The sequence below is a fragment of the Choloepus didactylus genome, chromosome 3 (assembly GCF_015220235.1).
Source record: "Choloepus didactylus isolate mChoDid1 chromosome 3, mChoDid1.pri, whole genome shotgun sequence".
In the NCBI taxonomy this organism is placed as follows: Eukaryota; Metazoa; Chordata; class Mammalia; order Pilosa; family Megalonychidae; genus Choloepus; species Choloepus didactylus.
The window spans coordinates 79,376,608-79,395,877 of record NC_051309.1 but is presented as its reverse complement, the minus strand read 5'-3'; the positions used below and the strand labels follow the sequence as shown (position 1 = coordinate 79,395,877).

Genomic DNA, 19,270 nt, shown 5'->3' with positions numbered 1-19,270 from the left:
TCCATTGACCTCTACCTAGTGCTCACAAGGAAAGATTTGGACAGGAGTTGGGGGAGGAGATTCACTGCAAAGGGGAACAAGGAAACTTTTTAGGGTGAAAGGGACTGTTCTATATCTTGTGATGGTGGTTACACCATTGAAAAATTACCAAAAGTCACCAAACAGAACCATGTAAAATGAATGGATTTTATGTGTAATTTATATCTCAATAAAGCTGAAAAAATCACAATTTGGGGAAAAGAAGTTGCAGAGTTTTATGAACAACATGATAATTTTTATGTAATTTTTCAAAACATGAAAAATAACACTAAGTATTATGTATGGATAGCAATGTACATGGGAGTGATAACTACTGTTTTAGTTTGCTAAAACTGCTGAAATGCAATATACCAGAACTGGGTTGACTTTTACAATGGGGATTTATTAACTTACAAGCTTATGGTTCCAAGGCCATGAAAATGCCTAAATCAAAGCAGATGGCAAGGCACATGGTGGCATCTGCTTGTCTCTCCCTTCCCTTCCAGGCTTTGTTGCTTTCAGCTTTTGGTGTCCATGGTTCTCTGAGCTCCTGTGTCTTTTCCTGTCTTCTATGTCTTTTTCTCTGTGTCTGTCTCTCTCTGAATTTCATCTTCTTATAAAGGACTCCCACCTGAGGGCATACCTCAATTGAAATAACCTATTCAAAAGATCCCACCCACAATAGGTCTATACCCACAGGAGTGGATTAGATTTAAGAACACAGTCTTCCGGGGCCCACTCAACTTCAAACTACCACAACTATCAAATTCAGGATAGAGTTTACTTTAGTGCATGCAAGGGGGATAATGCGATGGGGGAGAGGTACACAGTGAGCGTCAAATTCTATTTTAAAAATCTGATGCAAACATGGCAAATGTTAAGATTGTATATAGTTGGGTGATGACCATCCAGATGATTATAATATTACTTTACAAAATTAATGGAAATGATTTCAAGTTAGTTAAATTTACACAGACCCAAACTTTTTTTTTATTAAATTCAGTTTTATTGAAATACATTCACACACCAATCATCCATGGTATACAATCCACTGTCCACAGTATGATAACATAGTTATGCATTCATCACCACAATCTATCTCTGAACATTTTCCTTACATCAGAAAGAACCAGAACAAGAATGAAAAACAAAAGTGAAAAAAGAACACCCAAATCATCCCCCCATCCCACCCCATTTGTCCTTTAGTTTTTATCCCCATTTTTCTACTCATCCATACACTAGATAAAGGGGGTGTGATCCACAAGGTCTTCACAATCACACTGTCACCCTTGTAATCTACATTATTATATAATTGTCTTCAGGAGTCCAGACTGCTGGGTTGGAGTTTGGTAGTTTCAGGTATTTACTTCTAGGTATTCCAATACATTAAAACCTAAGAGGTGTTATCTATATAGTGCATAAGAATGTCCACCAGAGTGATCTCTCGACTCCATTTGAAATCTCTCAGCCTCTGAAACTATTTCGTCTCATTTTGCATCCCCCTTTTGGTCAAGAAGATACTCTCAGTCCCATGATGCTGGGTCCATATTCATCCCCGGGAGTTATATTCTGCATTGCCAGGGAGATTTACACCCCTGGGAGTCAGGTCCCACGTAGGGGGGAGGGCAGTGAGTTCACCTGTCGAGATGGCTCAGTTAGAGAGAGAGAGGGCCACATCTGAGCAACGAAGAGGTACTCAGGGGGAGACTCTTAGGCACCATTACATGCAAGTTTAGACTCTCCTTTGTGGTAATGAGCTTCATAAGGGCAAGTCCCATGTTTGACGGCTCAGCACATCAAACCGCCAGTCCCAATGTTTGTGACAACATCAACACCAGTCCAGGTGAGGATGTCCAACACATGCGCACCTTCCCCCAGATCCTCGGGGCTGGGGAGGGGGAGGCTGTAAACATATTTTTTATTATCTGCCCAAATTACTCTGGGATGTGTCACTATTTCACTCCAGCCTATACTAACCTACCGTATCTCACTTCCTATTCGAAGATCCATGCAATTGTGGTGTTTGAACAAATCGACTGTAGAGTTGTACCATTTAGAAAATTTAGATCCTGTACCAAATAGATATCTACTCCCTTGGTCTCATATGGAAGTTGAAGTTTTAAAATACAATCAGTTTCAACCTTTACCCTTTGGCCTGGCTTGCCCTGGTCTTAACCAGACCTGCTTCGTTCATATCACTAATTGAAGTCTGCACAGCCCCAAAGTTTTAAACAATAAATAACATTGTTGAAATTGTTTAAGAGGAAAAGGGAGAGGGATGGATGAGGGTGGGCAGGCTAGAGTAGCCTGTTTGTCTTTGCAGCTCAAATAAAATCCTTCCAAGGCACCATCAGAAGAGTGCTCATTCCCTTCCATGTCAGTGCATCTTGTCCTTCTTCTTTGGTTAGGAAAAACCAAATGAAGTTTTCTCTTTGTGAATCTGAAGGGACTCTAGCAGCCAGGATAGCAGCTTGATTCTATCTTTAAGACAGGCACTTGTTTACACTCTGGCAACAAAAAGTACTGACCTTAATGAGGACAACCAAAGAAGAGAATGGTGATGTATGGACACTGCAGGTTCCCAACATTTGTGTTCTTCACCCTGATGTGGGTAGTGCAGATGGCTACTCAGTCTGCTTCTTCCTGAGGTCTCACTTCATTAAATAAAATTCCTTTCCTTGGCACCCTTACCTCCTACCACATTTGTTCACTTCCATTCCCTTTGCAATCTGCAGATTGATCCTGAGGAAGACGTCAGTCAGGGTGCAGAGAAACCACTGTTTCTTTTCCTCTTTGCCTCCTCCTCTCCTATTTTTCCACCTCCTCATTCCCGTTCTTCTTCTTTTTAACCAGAATGGCAATTACAATCTTGGCTAGGCCAAACATTCATGATTTTTTCCTTTTTTTTTTAACTACATTCCTCCTGGCAATATTACTGCTAAAAACTTAAAAATATGAGAATTTATATTTCTTTATTTTTTGTAAATAGATTTAAATCTATCTCTGAGCCCATATCCCCCGTCTCTGGTGAGTGCCATTATTAAAGCACTTCCTCATCTTACGGATGTTCCAAGTCCCAGGATCTTATTCTGCTCCACAGCACTGGGATGTCCCCTGGCCATTGCTCCTCAGTCCACATTGGCTGAGACCACTGTCATTCCAGCATGAATGGTCCCTTTGCCTCCAGAAGCTCTGTTGCCAAATTCACTGAAGCATGGGAACCTGGGGGCCTGGTGTCCATCGACCTCGGGGCACCAGGCAGTCACCCCCTCTGAGATCTGGGGGTCTTGTTACCGCTCCTGGACACTGCCTCTGATGGTGCTTAATTCCTCTACCTTTATTCACATTGTGACCTCTTCATAATTGTGAGGAATCTTTTCCTTCCCCTCTTTTTGTCCTCAACTATAGTCATTTTCTCCTTTGGTTGCCTCAAAGATCCTCTGTCTCCCACCACCTCTCTATCTGGGGAAGGAGAACCATCTCTTCAATGAGCTTAAGCATTTAGGGAGGACAAAAAGAGCACTTTACTTCCAGCATCATCTATTTTCACCTCTGCAAAAATCCTCAAGGCCCATAAATATAATGGTCTGGCCACTTGCTTGAAATAGGGAAAATAAATAAACTATAGGGAGAATAAATATAAGTTAATACCACAGTAAATTTTCCTGAAACTCAAACAATAGAACTGATCCCTGAAGATTGCCATTGTGTATTTTTTCATAACTCATCTCTGTGTTGAAAAGGCATTTGTAAAATTCTTAGTCTGCTTTAGACAATCAGTCTTAGAATCAGATTCTCCTATGTTAAACTTCTCAGCTCTGTCATATTCTAGCTCTGACAGCTTGGGGCCCTGAGGTGGACAACATGATGTGCCTCCCAGATCCCCCTTGAATGAGGGACTTATTGCCCCAGCTGGGTGTTGCTCTTTGCAAACAGCATTCAGCTGTCAGACCATTCAGTGATTGCCTCAGCTGCAAAGAACATCCTTACCCAAAGCCACACCTTTTTCCAGTGTCATCCACATCGAATGACTGATTGATGCTGGGCTATAAAGACCTGGCCATACTTACCCAGCTTGGGACAACTGAAGGGCCATTCCAACTTCAAAGTTAACCATGGTTGGTGGAGGCTGTCATTGTCCCTGCATCATAGCTCAACTTCTCCCTATTCCTCTGTGCACTGCTGTCCCCTTTCCCTCCCTTCAACTGCTGTTGATCCCAAGGGCCCTCCTTAATAAACATCCCAAGTCTGCTGCTCAACCTGCAGCACTTTCCAAACCTCAACTTATTCATTAGTAACACAGGGCTATTGTGAAGATTAAATGAAATAGTATATGTCATACTATGGAATCTGTCACACTATAAACACCCATAAAAGGTAGAAGCTCTTATTATTTTAATTGTCCAAAAAATACTTTGTGAAAGGATACCCTCAAGTATTCATGGCCCTAGATTTCTACTAACATCAGAAGACTCCACTAATGGAATGTACTTTATCCTTCAATAGTGAAAAGAGAGTCTGCAAAGTCTCATCCGGAGTATAAAAATTCTCCTTCAATGTTATGGCTGCTAAATTTCTTTATAACAAATATGTTGCAACATATCTGCAAACAATGGCTTGTATCATGTTTTCCTAAACTAAAGCAGGGAATTTCAATTGTTTTCCCTTGAATACCAATATATCTTTAGAAAAAATACTTAATTTTCTCAAAATGTTGGTATCTACTGATATTTATAAAGAGATAGATGACCAAGAATGGTAATGTCAAATATCTGAATACTCTTTGTTTAGCCACCATCCCTGAAAGATCTCATTGCGATACCCCATATTTGATTGTTTTCTATTAACTTCCTTGGAGGATCAAACAATTAAGGAGTCTTGAGCTTTCTTAGAAGCTAACTCATACTACCAACAACTTGATCAATTTGTGGCAACTTTCCAAAAATATCTACTACACTTACCCACTACACATATGTCAAATCATACTTTTTATTCTCTCTGACACATACATTTTCCTGTCTTAAAACTTGAATATATTTGAATTCACAAAAAATTTCTTCTGTATCCTAAACTATCTAACAAAATAGTTCCTACTTGCATAATAAAAGTGATTTCCTTTTTTCTAACATAGAACTGTGTTCATACCAGTCTCTTGAAACATCATATATTACTTATTGCCATACAGATATATATACATATATACATGTGTTTGTGTGTGTGTGTACACTTGTATGTGTGTGTATGTGCATGTCTATGTGTATATATGCATTGCCATCTTCATAGATTTTAACTCATTGAGGTCAATAATGATCATATCTTATTTTGGTTTCTACTCCTCAGTGGGATCTGTAGCAGGGCTCTTCACATAAAGAGCTTCAATAAATATTTGTTGAATGAATAGGAGCTTGATTATTTGAATATCTTGGGAAAAGAGGCAAAGGAAGAATAACTTCAGTCACAGACCCTTTGGTCTTGTGTATGTGTGACCCCTGCATGCAGCCAAGAAAGGAGGTAGATTTGGGGGCTGTGGTGGAAGGAAGGAGGCGAGGAAGCTCGTGAGTATGTGTAGCGGATGATCACAAGTTCCACTGCAGTTCTTGTGGGAAAGGAGTGAGGGCTAAGAGAAAGTGGAGTCAAAGCTGTGGTCATTTTACTCCACATAAACCACAGCAGGATGAGAATAAGGGTAGAGCCCATTGCTCTCCAACTTAATGTGCATGACAATCCACTTGAGAATTTATTTAAAATGTCAGTTCCAGGGTTCCACTCTCAGAGTTTCTGGTTCAGCAGGTCTGAGTTATAACTCAGGAATGTGCATTTTTAACAGGCACCTAGATAATTTTGGTGGGAGTCTGAGAAACAACGCCACAGCATATGGATGCATTAATCTCCATTCAATCCAGAGAAGAAAGGAGAGGGAATAAGATCAAAAAAAAATAATTAAGGCAACTTTGCCACACCTTTGGAAACCACATGAGACACTGTTGAAAATGCTCAAACATCTTTCTTACCAGCTAAGCTTGTCATATTGCACTCTTACTATTAGGTGATAGTTCATGTTGTGAAGCATAATTTGATCCAGGATACAACATTTACATGGTTTTTCTCTTACTTTATTCACTGCTGTTTTTCAGTCTTCTTTTTTGTATTTTCCTTATTTTCTCAATCTCTGTTGGAGTGTCCCAGGGTTCAGACTGTTGGCTTTCTGAGCCCTTAGATGATTTCATTCATTCCCAGTACTTTAAACCCCATGTGCTAAATTATAATTCCTAAATTTATATTCCCAATTTTGATCCCCTGGGTGTTTTAATTATATACAGAATAAGCTTCTCAAATTTAATTGCCAAAATTGAGATCTTAATTTATAGCCTCCAGAAATTTTCATTCCCTTGACTTATGTATCTCAGCAAATGGCAACTCAGTTCATCAATTATTTCAAGACTTTGAAGTCATTCTTTTCTTTTTGTCTTTCATACTCCATGTCAAATGGATCAGCACATCCTGTCAGCTTTACTGTTAAAATATATTTGGAATCTATGACAGGATTTTAGTAGAATGTTCTATCCCCAATGCTTCTGTACACTTCCATTGCTACTGTACTAAACACAGCTATCACCATCTACTATCTGAATTCCTTACTGGTCTTCTGCATTATTTCTTGACTTCCTATGATCTACTTTCAACTGAGCAGCCAGAGTGTTCTTATTAAAACACAAATCAGGTAATATCTCTCCTCTGCTTAAAGTCTTCCAAAGGCTTCCAGATCACTTGGAATAGAGTAAAATCCAAATCCTTACCATGATATGCATGACAGTGCACAATCTGGACCTGAATTGATTTCCTACCTCTCTTTTTTCACTTATTTGGATCCAACCATTTCTGTATCATTGCTCTTCTTTGAATGTACTCAGGCATGATCTTTGGGTCTTTGTACTAGTTGTTTCCATTTTCTTCAAATGATCAGATGTTTAATTCCTTACTTTATTGAGGTATCTGTTCAGATTTCAGTTTGTCAGGGGTGTCTTCTCTAGTTGATACCTTCCAGCCAAAGACCACCATGTACACACCTACAATCAGTTTGGGGTTTCTAGGCTCATTGCAGTGTGTGGGACAGCATATTATGGGGAGCCAAATGGTGTACCAGTAAGGGGAGGTTGGAAGGAGCTTGTCATAGGGTTCAGGTTTGTGCTAGGTAATTTTTGGGAAAATTCAATGAATCACAGTTTCATATTGGAATAGAGTCTGTCAGAAAATGGGGGCAATTCTATGATGGCTACCTTAATAATTTTCATTTAGGAAGAACAGAGTGAAGCAAAAGCTGCAATTGGTAAAGAAATAGTATTTACTTATGTTAGCTGGATGACAGAGATGTTTGGTCATTTTTGTGATTTGCAGTTTTCTTGTTTTTATCTATATACAGACATGATTGTTATTTTGTCTTGTTGTTATCTCTTTCTAACAAGAGTGAGCTTGTCTGATGTTAGTTTTCTGTGAAATTGTTTGTATTCAACATGAGAACACCATGGTCATCTCCCAGCTGATAGCAATTGGGGACTTCCTTTTTCATTCTCTATCAAAAATACCACTCCCCTTAAGCTGCCTGATTTTCACTCTTGTTTTTCTTCATAACACATGTCACAACAAACATATTGTTTATTTGTTCATTGTCTATGGTCTCCTGCATATAAACTCCAGAAGAGTTGGGGTTTGGGTTTACTGTTCCATCTTCAATACTTATGTAATTTTCTGACCATAATAAATGCTGGATATGTATTTACTGAGTGAATTTGTTAGTTACTTGCTAATTTTCTCAGACTCATATAAAAGCAAATCAAGTTATAAAAGAGTCGAAAGATTAACAACTATCTTCATAGCACCTGGAGTTAAGTATAATTAAGACACAACCTAACAGATGGGTACCAAGCAACTAGATTGCCATATTCACTAAATATCTTGATATAGCTTTTTCAAAAATCTTACACAAAAAAATGTAACTGGACTTTTTCTCTCTCTGAGAAAAAGTGGGATTAAATTAGATATAAAGGTAAATTCCCTGCTAAAACTGCTCACAATAGTTTTATACATATACATGAATTATTACATAACTTGTAGGAAAAACATAAAAAGTGCTAGTTTGATAATACCCATTCAAATATTTTTACACACCTATACAGTGGAGTTTTCTTTGAGTAATTTGGAAGAAACTTACTTTTATGGATTACGTACATACCCTATTTAAATTTACTATTAATATTAAATTTAATATTAAATAAATAAATAAATAAATATATAAATATTTAAATATTTGAAATTACATGTGTGTGTGTGTATTAGTCCACTGTGTGTGTGTGTGTGTGTGTGTGTGTGTGTGTGTGTGTGTGTTCCCCACTCACCACCCAATGATCCGAACACCAATGCAGCACATGGAGCCGAAGCCCAAACTATAAACACCCCAGCCAGTGAGGACTCAGGGCCTCTGTCTGGAGATTGCCTGGATCAGTGTGGCCTAGTTACAAAGGTAATTCTGTTTAACATCCTTTGCAGCCGAAACGTCCATAAAATTTTCCTTCTTTCTTTCTATTTCCCTCTAGAGGTCTCATTATTTTCCTTTCAGGTCATATTAGTTTGCTGTAGAAACTGAAAACATAGGGCCTCAACATCAGAGGAAATGAAAAGTTAAAGCTTCTGTGTTGCCAAAGTCTATGCCTCTAGTATCAAAGCCAATGGGAAAACCTGTCTGTCAGATTCACCAAATAGAAGAAGAACAATAATAAACACTGGCTGCCATTTATTGAGTACTGGGTGCCACTAGTGTAATTCTTACAAAGTTTAGATTTATAATAATTCACATTTTAGAAATAAAAAAAGAGGATCGGGGATGTCAATTTCTACTTTATAATTGGTTAAGTGGGTACAGAAACCGTAGTAAACAAAATAATGACACCACAAAGATACCCACACCCTAATCCCCAGAACCTGTGAATATTTCACCTTACCTGGCAAAAGGGAATTAGTAGATGTGATTAATCAAGGATATTGAGATGGCAAGATTATCCTAGATTTTCTTGGTTGGCCCAACGTAATCACAAGGCTCCTTATAAGAAGGAAGTAGGAGGGTCAATGTCAGAGAATAGATGTGATGAAGGAAGCAGAGATTGGAGTGATGCTCTTTGAACATGGAAGAAAGGTCCAAGGGCCAAAAAGTGCAGGTTGCCTCTAGAAAACGGAAAAGGAAAGAAACAGATTCTTCTCTAGAGCCTCCTGAAGTAATACAGCCCTGCTGAGAACTGAGATTTTAGCCCTGTTGACACATTTCAGACTTCTGTCCTGCAGAATAATAAATCTACATTGTTTTAAACCATTAAGCTTGTGATAATTTGTTTAATTTTTATATCAGCAATAGGAAACTAATACATAAACCAAGGTCTTTCTAACTCCTCTGCTATATTGCCATATGATAAGATAGATATTTTAACCAATGCACAAACTGGTTAATAATATCAGAGAAATTAGGCTAAAGGAGAGCAATAATATATCTCAAATTAATGTAGGCCATATTGACCCTGATTATTTAGAAACTACTTCATGAAACATGATCTCTGTTTCCAGGTATATGTTAAGGTGTATTCTTTCAGTGAGTTACTCTCATGAAGTTATTTTTTTTCTCTGTCCAAATTAGACCTTTAATTTATTTAAGCTTGAGTAATGAGCAATTTTCATAGTGTATTCAGTCATCTGTTTGTATTTTTAGTACAACTACTTAACATGCTAGTTTTTTTGTTTGTTTTTTAAATAAGAAGTTTTTTTAAACAACAAGATGCTTGACTTGAAGGGAAAACTGTCTAGGATTCATTTCTTTTAGAGTAATTTATCCCTACTTAAAGACAGATGCCGTAAGTATAACAGCTATGTATGTACAATTGTCCTTGGTTTTACAATGATAAATGAAAAACATTAAAATTCTCTAATCAAACAAGGCATGCAAGGATTTTTTATGTTGTTTTTTTTTTAAACAGTGAAAGCAAAATAGCTTACTGGAATATAAAGATAAGAGTTGAATGAGCATGCCACTAATGGAAAAAGGGCATATTTTCACAGAACCAGTATTTTTCCCCATTCCATCTCCCTTTGATGTCAATCAAAACATACCATTGGCCTTTCAGTTAAAAAAAAAAGTGATATGCTTGTGTACATACACCAGTTACTTTATGTACAATGAAGGAATAGGGAAGGGTAAAATGAAAGCATAAAGAAAACTATACTTAGTAGGATGTGGTGGAACCAAATTGCAGTTTTTCTAACTGAGAACGTATTCTTGGTCTGTAGGAACAGAGTTCTGGAGTAAAGTAGCAGTTTCCCTTTTTCATAGATGCCTGTGCTGGAAGATATCCATTGTACTTTCATCCTCCATTTCCAGCTGTGCAGGTGTGTCTGTTTCATTGATTGGCTGATCATAAAATCAGAATCTGATCTGCCTCACTGACAAGCCCTGTCATTCACAATAGGCTTTCATTAGTTTGCTAAGTGGTGTATGCCTCTTTAATGAGACCAAGAGTTTCTTACCTCTTGCTTACTTCCTGTTTAAAGTTACAATTTACCCTTTTTCTCTTTACTGGCTTACAAAGATGACAGGTTAAACATTAGCTGCCTAGGTCACGCAGACTGCTGTGTGCCAAGGTCCACAGGCCTGTTTTGTTCATTTATTTCTATTCCTCTTTGCCTGTCTTCCCTCCTCCTTACCACACAAAACAAAGCTATTTGTCTACTTTGTAAGGGTCCGGAAACCTCTCAAGTCCTCTGTTTGCAAAGGAATGACTATCTAGTGAAAGAGTTTTAGTGTATTAGTGTCTACTCAGTGTATTAGTATCTACTGATCCTTAACAAATAACTGCAAACTTAGTGGCTTAAATAATACAAATGTGTTTTCTTACCATTCTGGAGGTCATATATCTGGCATGGTCTCACTGGGCTAAATCCAAAGTGCTGGAAGGCTGCATTTCTTTCTGGAGGCTCTAGGAAGCATATATTTCCTTGCACATTTGGATTGTCAACAGAATTTAGTTCTTTGGGGTTATGGGACTAAGGTCCCTGTTTCCTTCCTAGCATTCAATTGAGGGCCATCTCCAGCTTCTAGAAGGTGCCCACAATCCTCTTCTCCACCTTCAAATTTAGCAATGGAGGATGGAGTCCTTTTCATGTCACATCTTTCTCTGACTTTTCTTCCATAGTCTCTGACCTTTCTTCTGTCATCACATCTCCCTCTGACCATAGCCAGAAAAGATTCTCTGCTTTTGAGGATTCATCTGATTACATTCAACCCACCCACATAAATCAGGATAATCTCCCTATTTCAAGGTCCTTAAACTTAATGTCATCTGCAAAGTCCATTTTGCCATGCAGGGTAGCAATAGTCACAGGTTCTGTGGATTAGGATGTAGACTTCTTTGAGGACATTATTATGGTCACCTCATTTCAGTTTTGGAGCAGAGTTAAGATGGGGCAGAGATATAGAAATTAATCAGAGGGATCTCAGATGGTGGCATAGAGAGGAGTGGAAGCTAAGTAGTTCCCCTGGAACAACTGAAAAAAAACCAGAAACAACTAGTATACAATCCAGAATAACTGCAGGAGGACAGATGTGAACGTCCAATCATCATACACCAACCTGATTTGGGAGGAATGCCCAAGATCACAGCACAAAATCTGTAAGTAAGAACTGCGGATCCAAATCAGGAGACCCCTTCCCATAGTCTGAGCTACAAAGCCTCGTGGTGCCAGAGAGAAGCTCTCTCCTAGCAAGCGAATATAGCTCAGCTGAGCTCCAACTGGGGTTTTAATTAGCGAGTGTGAACTGCTCACTACGAGGTGCGAATCCCCAACAAGTAGACAGAGGCTTTGGGTGACGATTGACCTTGGAGAGCTGGAGGGTCGCCTCAGACTAGCTCTGTTCCTTTTCCAACTCAGTGGAGAAAGCCTCGGCCATTTTGAGTTCCCAGTTCTGTGACCCAGACAAGGGTGTGGCACAGGCAGAGAGAGACCATTGAAATGCTAATGACCTCCCCCTAAGGTGTCTATCTTCTCTAAAGAGGAAAGGGGTGGGGCCCAGCTTTACAGCCTGCCTTTCATTCAGAACTTACACCAGTCAAGAATTATAGGCTAATCTTTGCATCAGGCAGACAGCCTCACTGCACTGCCCGGGGGCCCAGGGCTTAGCTCAAGGGAGGACATGCACAGCCTTCCCTCAGCACAGGTCCTGGAAGATCACAGCTGAGAAGGGGGGGCCCACTTGGAAAACCCAGGGATGCTATGTCAATGCCAGTGGTATGTGGGTCAGTGACAGAAAATCTGGGGCAAAACTGAAATGAAGGCTTAGACTCTTGCAGCGGCCTTGAATCTCCGGGAACCTGGGTGATTTGAATATTAAAGCTGCCCTTCGTCTCTGGCCACCCGTACACACGCCCCACATTCAGAGCAGACAGCTCCAGCAACACACCCAAACTGGGTTCTCCAACTGAACCCCACAAGAATCATTTCCCCACACACCACAGAGACAGAGTTGGGGAGAACTGACTGGAGGTGTATAGGTGACTTGCAGACGCCATCTGCTGGTTAGTTAGAGAAAGTGTACGCCAAGAAACTGTGTTTCTGAAAAATTAGATTGGTATCTTTTTTTTACTTGAAAGAACCCTATCAAGCAAAGCAAATGCCAGAAAATCTTAATGCATATGATAAAACCATACGATATGGAGAATCCAACTCCAAACTCCCAAATCAAAATATCGGAAGAAGCACAGTACTTAGCAAAATTAATCAAAGAACTACAATCGAGGAACGAAAACATGGCAAAGAATTTAAAGCACATCAAGAAGACCATGGCCCAGGATATAAGCAACATAAAGAAGACCCTAGAAGAGCATAAAGAAGACATTGCAAAAGTAAATAAAAAAATAGAAGATCTCATGGAAATAAAAGAAACTCTTGGCCAATTTAAAAAGACTCTGGATATTCACAATACAAGATTAGAGGAAGTTGAACAATATCTCAGTGTCCTAGAAGTCCACAGAACAGAAAATGAAAGAACAAAAGAAAGAATGGAGGAAAAAATTGAAAAAATTGAAATGGATCTCAGGCATATGCTAGATAAAATAAAGTGTCCAAACTTAAGACTCATTGGTGTCCCAGAAGGGGAAGAGAAGGGTAAAGGTCTAGAAAGAGTATTCAAAGAAATTGTTGGGGAAAACTTCCCCAACCTTCTACACAATATAAATACACAAAGCATAAATGCCCAGTGAACTCCAAATAGAATAAATCCAAATAAACCCACTCCAAGACATATTCTGATCAGACTCTCAAGTACTGAAGAGAAGGAGCAAGTTCTGAAAGCAGCAAGAGAAAAGCAATTCACCACATACAAAGGAAACAGCATAAGACTAAGTTGTGACTACACAGCGGCCACCATGGAGGCGAGAAGAAAGCAGCATGACATATTTAAAATTCTGAGAGAGAAAAACTTCCAACCAAGAATACTTTATCCAGCAAAACTCTCCTTCAAATTCGAGGGAGAGCTTAAATTTTTCACAGACAAACAAATGCTGAAAGACTTTGCCAATAAAAGACCTGCCCTACTTCAGATTCTAAAGGGAGCCCTACCAACAGAGAAACAAAGAAAGGAGAAAGAGATATAGAGAATTTTAACAGACATATATAGCACCTTATATCCCAAATCACCAGGACACTCATTTTTCTCTAGTGATCACGGATCCTTCTCCAGAAGGGACCATAAGCTGGGACATAAAACAAGCCTCAAGAAATTAAAAAAAAAAAAAAAATTGAATGTACTCAAAGCACATTCTCCAACCACAATGGAATACAAATAGAAGTCAATAATTTTTGAACTGTAACTCCACTATTTACTTCCTACATGATATAAATTACACAAACTCTAATGACAAATCAGTGGTTTTGAACGCAGTGTAAAAGATGTAATTTTAGACAACTATATAAAGGTGGGGGAATGGAGGAGTATAGGAACATAGTTTATGTGTCCTATTGAAGTGAAGGTGGTATCAAAAAAAAAACAAGATTGATATGGATTTAAGAGGTTAATTTTAACCCCCACAGCAAACACAAAGAAATTATCAGAGAATATAACCATAGAGATGAACTGCAGAGTTTGGATTAAGAGAAATGGGGGAAGGGGCAATGGGGAGTTAAGAAATGAGTGTGGAGTTGCTGTTTGAGGTGAAGGGAAATTTCTAGTAATGGATGGTGGGAAAGAGCATTACAACATTCTAAATGTGATTAATCCCACTAATGGAAGGCTAGGGAGGGGGTGGAATGGGAAGATTTAGACGGTATATATGTTTCCACAACTGAAAAAAAAAAAAAAAGTCTAACTAGATGATGATTGAATGCCAAGGATGAACTTGGATGGGACTGGAGGATAGAGGACAGGTGGCTCAAAGGGACACAGTTGAGACATAAGGTAAAGGAAATATAGAATGTAAGCTTTGTATCATTGTTGAATCTCTTGTAATTCATAGCTGTGCTTAATGGGATTGCATAAAAGAATGTTCTTGTTCATGGGAAGTGTATACGTGGATTATAGTGTATGTTCAAGGATGTGTGCATATGTTCAGAAGACAGAGCAATAGACGATGGATGATAGACAGGGAGGGAAAGAAATAGTGATGTGACAGTATGTTAAAGTTGGTGGATTGAGCTATCAGGGAAGGGGGGTCAGGGTATGATGGAATTCTTTGTATGGGGTTAGTATTGTTTTTGCAACTGTTCCTATATCTTTGAATTTATTTCAAAAAAAAACATAAAAGCAAAAAAAAAAAAAGATGGGGCAGAGAAGAATGAGGAGGGGAGGAAATGAGGCTGCTGCATGTGTGTGTGTGTGTATGTGTGCACTTGCACCATGCCTGGATAGCTAACTTTTTAAAGCTTCCGATTATAGCAACAAAAACTTTAATAAGAAAAGATTATAAACATTGTAATGATGTTGCAAAGGAGAGCCTGCTTTTCCTGATTCTTTCTTCTTTAAATTTACTGGATTCTAATCCACTGTATATGCATGGAGATATTAATTCCATGCCATACTGGCTGAGTCCAAGAGCAAAGGAAACAATCTTACTTCTACTTCTAGATGCAGTAGTTCTAAATTAAGTCAATTAGATGGACCACTTTCTCTGAGTTGAATTTTCTGTGGAGGGAAAAGTATAATGAATTTAATTGATTGTTTAGTTGAGTGAAGAATATTAAGCTTCTAAGTCCATAGAGATGTAGAATTTATACACAGCTTTGGAAAGGGTCTTGAATATACAATCAAAATTTATTATTCTGGGTTGCAATTGATTCAAAATCTAAGAATATTTGAACAAGAACTAGGTAGAAGTTCTAGAAGCCACTTAGTGGTCCAACACTGCTTAATTAAAGGACAAGAAAGATAAAAACAATGGTGTGGTATCTATGCAAAAAAAAAAAAAAAAAGGATCATGGGGTATAAAAATATTATGAACCCAGGCAGAAATAAAGCACAATCTACAGAAGACATTATACTTGAATATTTTATGCTAAAGAAGAACATAATAAGGACATAATCCATTAAAACAACAAATGAAAAATATTAAAAAACAGAAGAATGAGAAGGAAAAATATAATGCAAATCAAAAATGTCTAAATATGCTAGAAATAGCAAGGCACACATTAGACCTGGCTGAAAGCCAAATAAGTGGCTTGAAGCAAAACCTTGAGATAACCATATTAAATATAGAAGAAAAACACACCTATTAAAGAAATCAGAGAGAATATGTCATTTGTCTCCTGCCAGTAGAAGCCATTTTATTTCTTCCTTTCCAGTGTGTTTGTCTTTTATTAATTTTTTTTTTTTTTTGCCTTATGGCACTGGCTAGGACTTCCAGAAAAGTGTCAAATAGGAGTTCTGAGAGGTTTGCCTTGTTCCCTAATTTAGAGGATTAGTATTCAGACTTTCACCGTTTCTCAGTTTCTTCTGTGATGGGGTACTCAAACTTTAGTGTCCATCCATATTTTGCAAATGTAAAACTATGTCATTTTCAGATACTTAGAAGAAAACATTTTTTCCAAGCTCACTTTCTGATCATTCTACACATTTCAGACCAAACAGGCCTTAATTTAAAAATGGGAAATAAGATAGAGATCCATGTCAGTGATTTTCAGAAAAAAATCACTGTTTTTTGAGCTTTGTGTAGGCACATCAAAGAGGGGTGTGCCTGCAGATAAATCATGTGCTTTTATTTTATTCATCAGAAATATACACAAACTGTTCCACTTTCTCCCTCACTTAAAAAACTCTAGATATACTGAAAGATATATAAGCCCTCAGTCAATTTTTCAATATGCTGTCATAAAGACCTTTTTATACTTTCTCTTTCCACTTCTTGACCATCAAATGTGTGCAGACATGGAACTGAAGCATCCAATAACTAGGACTCATGCAAAGTGGCAAGTGGTCCCGGGGACTGCTGTAGTAGTTGGGTCTGCACCATCTGTGATCACTGTGGACCCACTATGACTGCTCAGTGGTGAAGAAAATACTGGAGCCATTTTTAGGAGCATGTTCATGCTGCTAAACTATACTGGAAATTCTGGCTGAGTGGTTGGTTTGGTTTGTTTTTTCATTTGTTTTTGTTTTTGGTAATTTTGGTAAATATCTCTGTCCTAGGTCCTGAAGAGTAGATGTGATTGTTCTTTTCTGCTGCAAGATGAGACAGGCTGCACAGGTTCTACAGTTATCTACTGTCTGACAGAGTAGTTTTCAAGTATTACCTTATCTACTATTGCTAACAAATGTTCCTTCCTCCTTCTCCCCAGTTTTCCAGTTGCTTGAATAATGGCCCACTGTTAGCTATGTCTTTTTAATTATTTCATTCCTTATTCTCTTACCACGTTCCTTATTCTTGTATCACCACGGCTGTTGGTTGTTCATTCTTTGTTCTCTTAACCAGCTTCACCCCATCTGAAGATACAGAATAAGAAGTATAATTGTGTACTCTTTATACTTTCCTGCTCTGAAACAATAATTGGTTATTGCAATAATTAATGAAATTAAAGGTCTCAACCAAAACCACTATATATACATAACCACTCATGCATTTATTCATTTGTTCATTCGTTCATTAATCCACTTATATTGAGAACTTAATACCGGTAGGACACCATTTTTCAGTGCTGGAGACACGTTAATAAATAAAAATAATAATAATAAACCTTAACTCTTGAAAAATTTATAGAGTGAGAGGCAGAAACATAACAAACTGACTAAAAAGGAAATGCTACAAATATTGTAATAACATTAGGAACAATGTGCTATGGAGGCAAAGAGATTAAAAATTATCTTTACTATAAAGCCTAACAAAATTTCATTGAACAAAAGAAAACATATTGATAGTTGTAAGTTTCTAAAATGTGGAGGATGGCATACCCAATCCTAGGATCCAGAAATATAGCCACACTCTCAACTGCATGTGATTTTTAATTAAATGGAATATCCTAATGACATTTGTCCTTTGTAGAATTAACACAGTAATGTAACAATTTCATAGACAAGAAAACACATTTTAAATAGAAGGATCAGTGCAACCTAGGACCTGAGGATCCCTGGAGTTCAAAGCCCTTGGAAGCTGTCAAATTTCACTGGAAGTATTAGTCTCTATAAGTCTTATAGCATCGTTTTCATTAAGTGTAATCAATATGTTATTATCATTACGGCATGTGGTACCCATAGTTACTGCTCAGTTTTACTCTAAGAAAGAACATTTATGTGAATGTTGCAGAAAACCCCAAACATCAATGAACACAAATATCTATCCAAGATTATGTGTAAAGCAAAGGGTAATATCAATGTGATTGCTCAATTAAGCAAGTGGGGGTGGGGTGGGGTTAGAGTCTGGAAACTTCATTTAGAAAATAGACAATTTTCTTTCTTTTCCAGGAAAGATATTGTGATCTAAAAGTCACTACCATGGTTCCATAAAAGCACCAGTGCACCCGCTGAATACCATATAACAAATAAAAGGTCCTTGGAGGACCATTGAGAATTTGACTCTATCATCTAACCATCTAACTCTATCTACTTATCTTTCTATAGCTAGCTAGCTGATCAATTGGACTCTGTTTATAAATCATGGTATGTATAGCACTGTACTAAAACCCAGTCCAATTATCCTGGAATTTTGCTTGAACTCTGTTTGACATCAGTTTATATAATCTGGAAATTGCCTTGATGCAGAGTTGCATTATCTGTTGACTATGATAGTATTAGATTCCCTTCAAGGAGTTCCTCTCATTACCAGGAATGAACATGATTATACTTATTGTCAGAACGTACAGTACCTTGCTTATATGTACATCCCCAATTTCTTATTCAAACAAACATACTGTGTGGTTTGTTTGACTTTTTTTCCCACGACTATCTGTTCTCACAGGTAAAGGTTGGTATCAGTGATTCCTTTCTTACAAGTAGCTCTCTTTGGTTCCCAAAACATTGTATGTTTCTTAACAAACAGGTATGTTGGGGGTCTTGCCAGTTACTTTTTTATTTTTACTATTAAAATATATGTACTTCTGGAAAACATTTAGCAGTTCAGAATGAAAAATAAATTTCTCTTCCTCTAAACCCCTTATTCCAGCAAATCTTCAGATATTACCATTTAGTAATTTCTTATGTTTCCATTCAGATCTTTTCTTTCCTTATATATGTATATGTGTATACCCTCATTGTTTTTAAATTTGTTAACACAAATAGGATCATTCTTCACTGTTCTGAGAGTAGGAGTTTTAACCCAGTAAGGAGAAAACAAAAGCAAATTCAACATTTCACTGTCATGTAATAATTTTAGAATGTATTTCAGAACTTTGGGGTTCTTTGGGCTCAGTTAAGCTGTTACAAAAATAACTGTCAAATCCTATACTGTCCCTTTCCTGATTCACAGAACAGGGGCTTGGATGCCTGTCAGTCTGGTTGGAAATCTGGTTCCAGCACTTTCTTACTATATGACTTTAAGCACCTTACCTTAACTTTTTGTACCTTAGTTTCCAAATCTGAAAAACAGGTCTATAATACTACCTATTTCAAATGGCTGTGGGCAACTAAGCGACTTAATATCTCTAAAATGCAAAACATAGTTATTGGAACATCCTAGACACTATATTTTAGAGATAGTAATTACTATTATTATGATTCACTTGTTTTCTATTGCTCTAGGTC

At 37.8% G+C, this 19,270-nt stretch overlaps 1 long non-coding RNA gene across 3 annotated transcripts in view; it reads left to right on the top strand.

Annotated features, from left to right (window-relative positions):
• Positions 1-19,270, top strand: part of LOC119529521 — a 173,299-nt gene that overhangs the window by 78,898 nt on the left and 75,131 nt on the right. The window contains exon 6 of one of the 3 annotated variants that reach the window (XR_005215885.1): positions 17,996-18,854. The exons of the other annotated variants lie outside the window; for them this stretch is intronic. This is a non-coding gene — a long non-coding RNA (uncharacterized LOC119529521). Of the gene's footprint in view, positions 1-17,995; positions 18,855-19,270 lie in introns of those variants that run through there. 3 annotated transcript variants of the gene reach the window in all.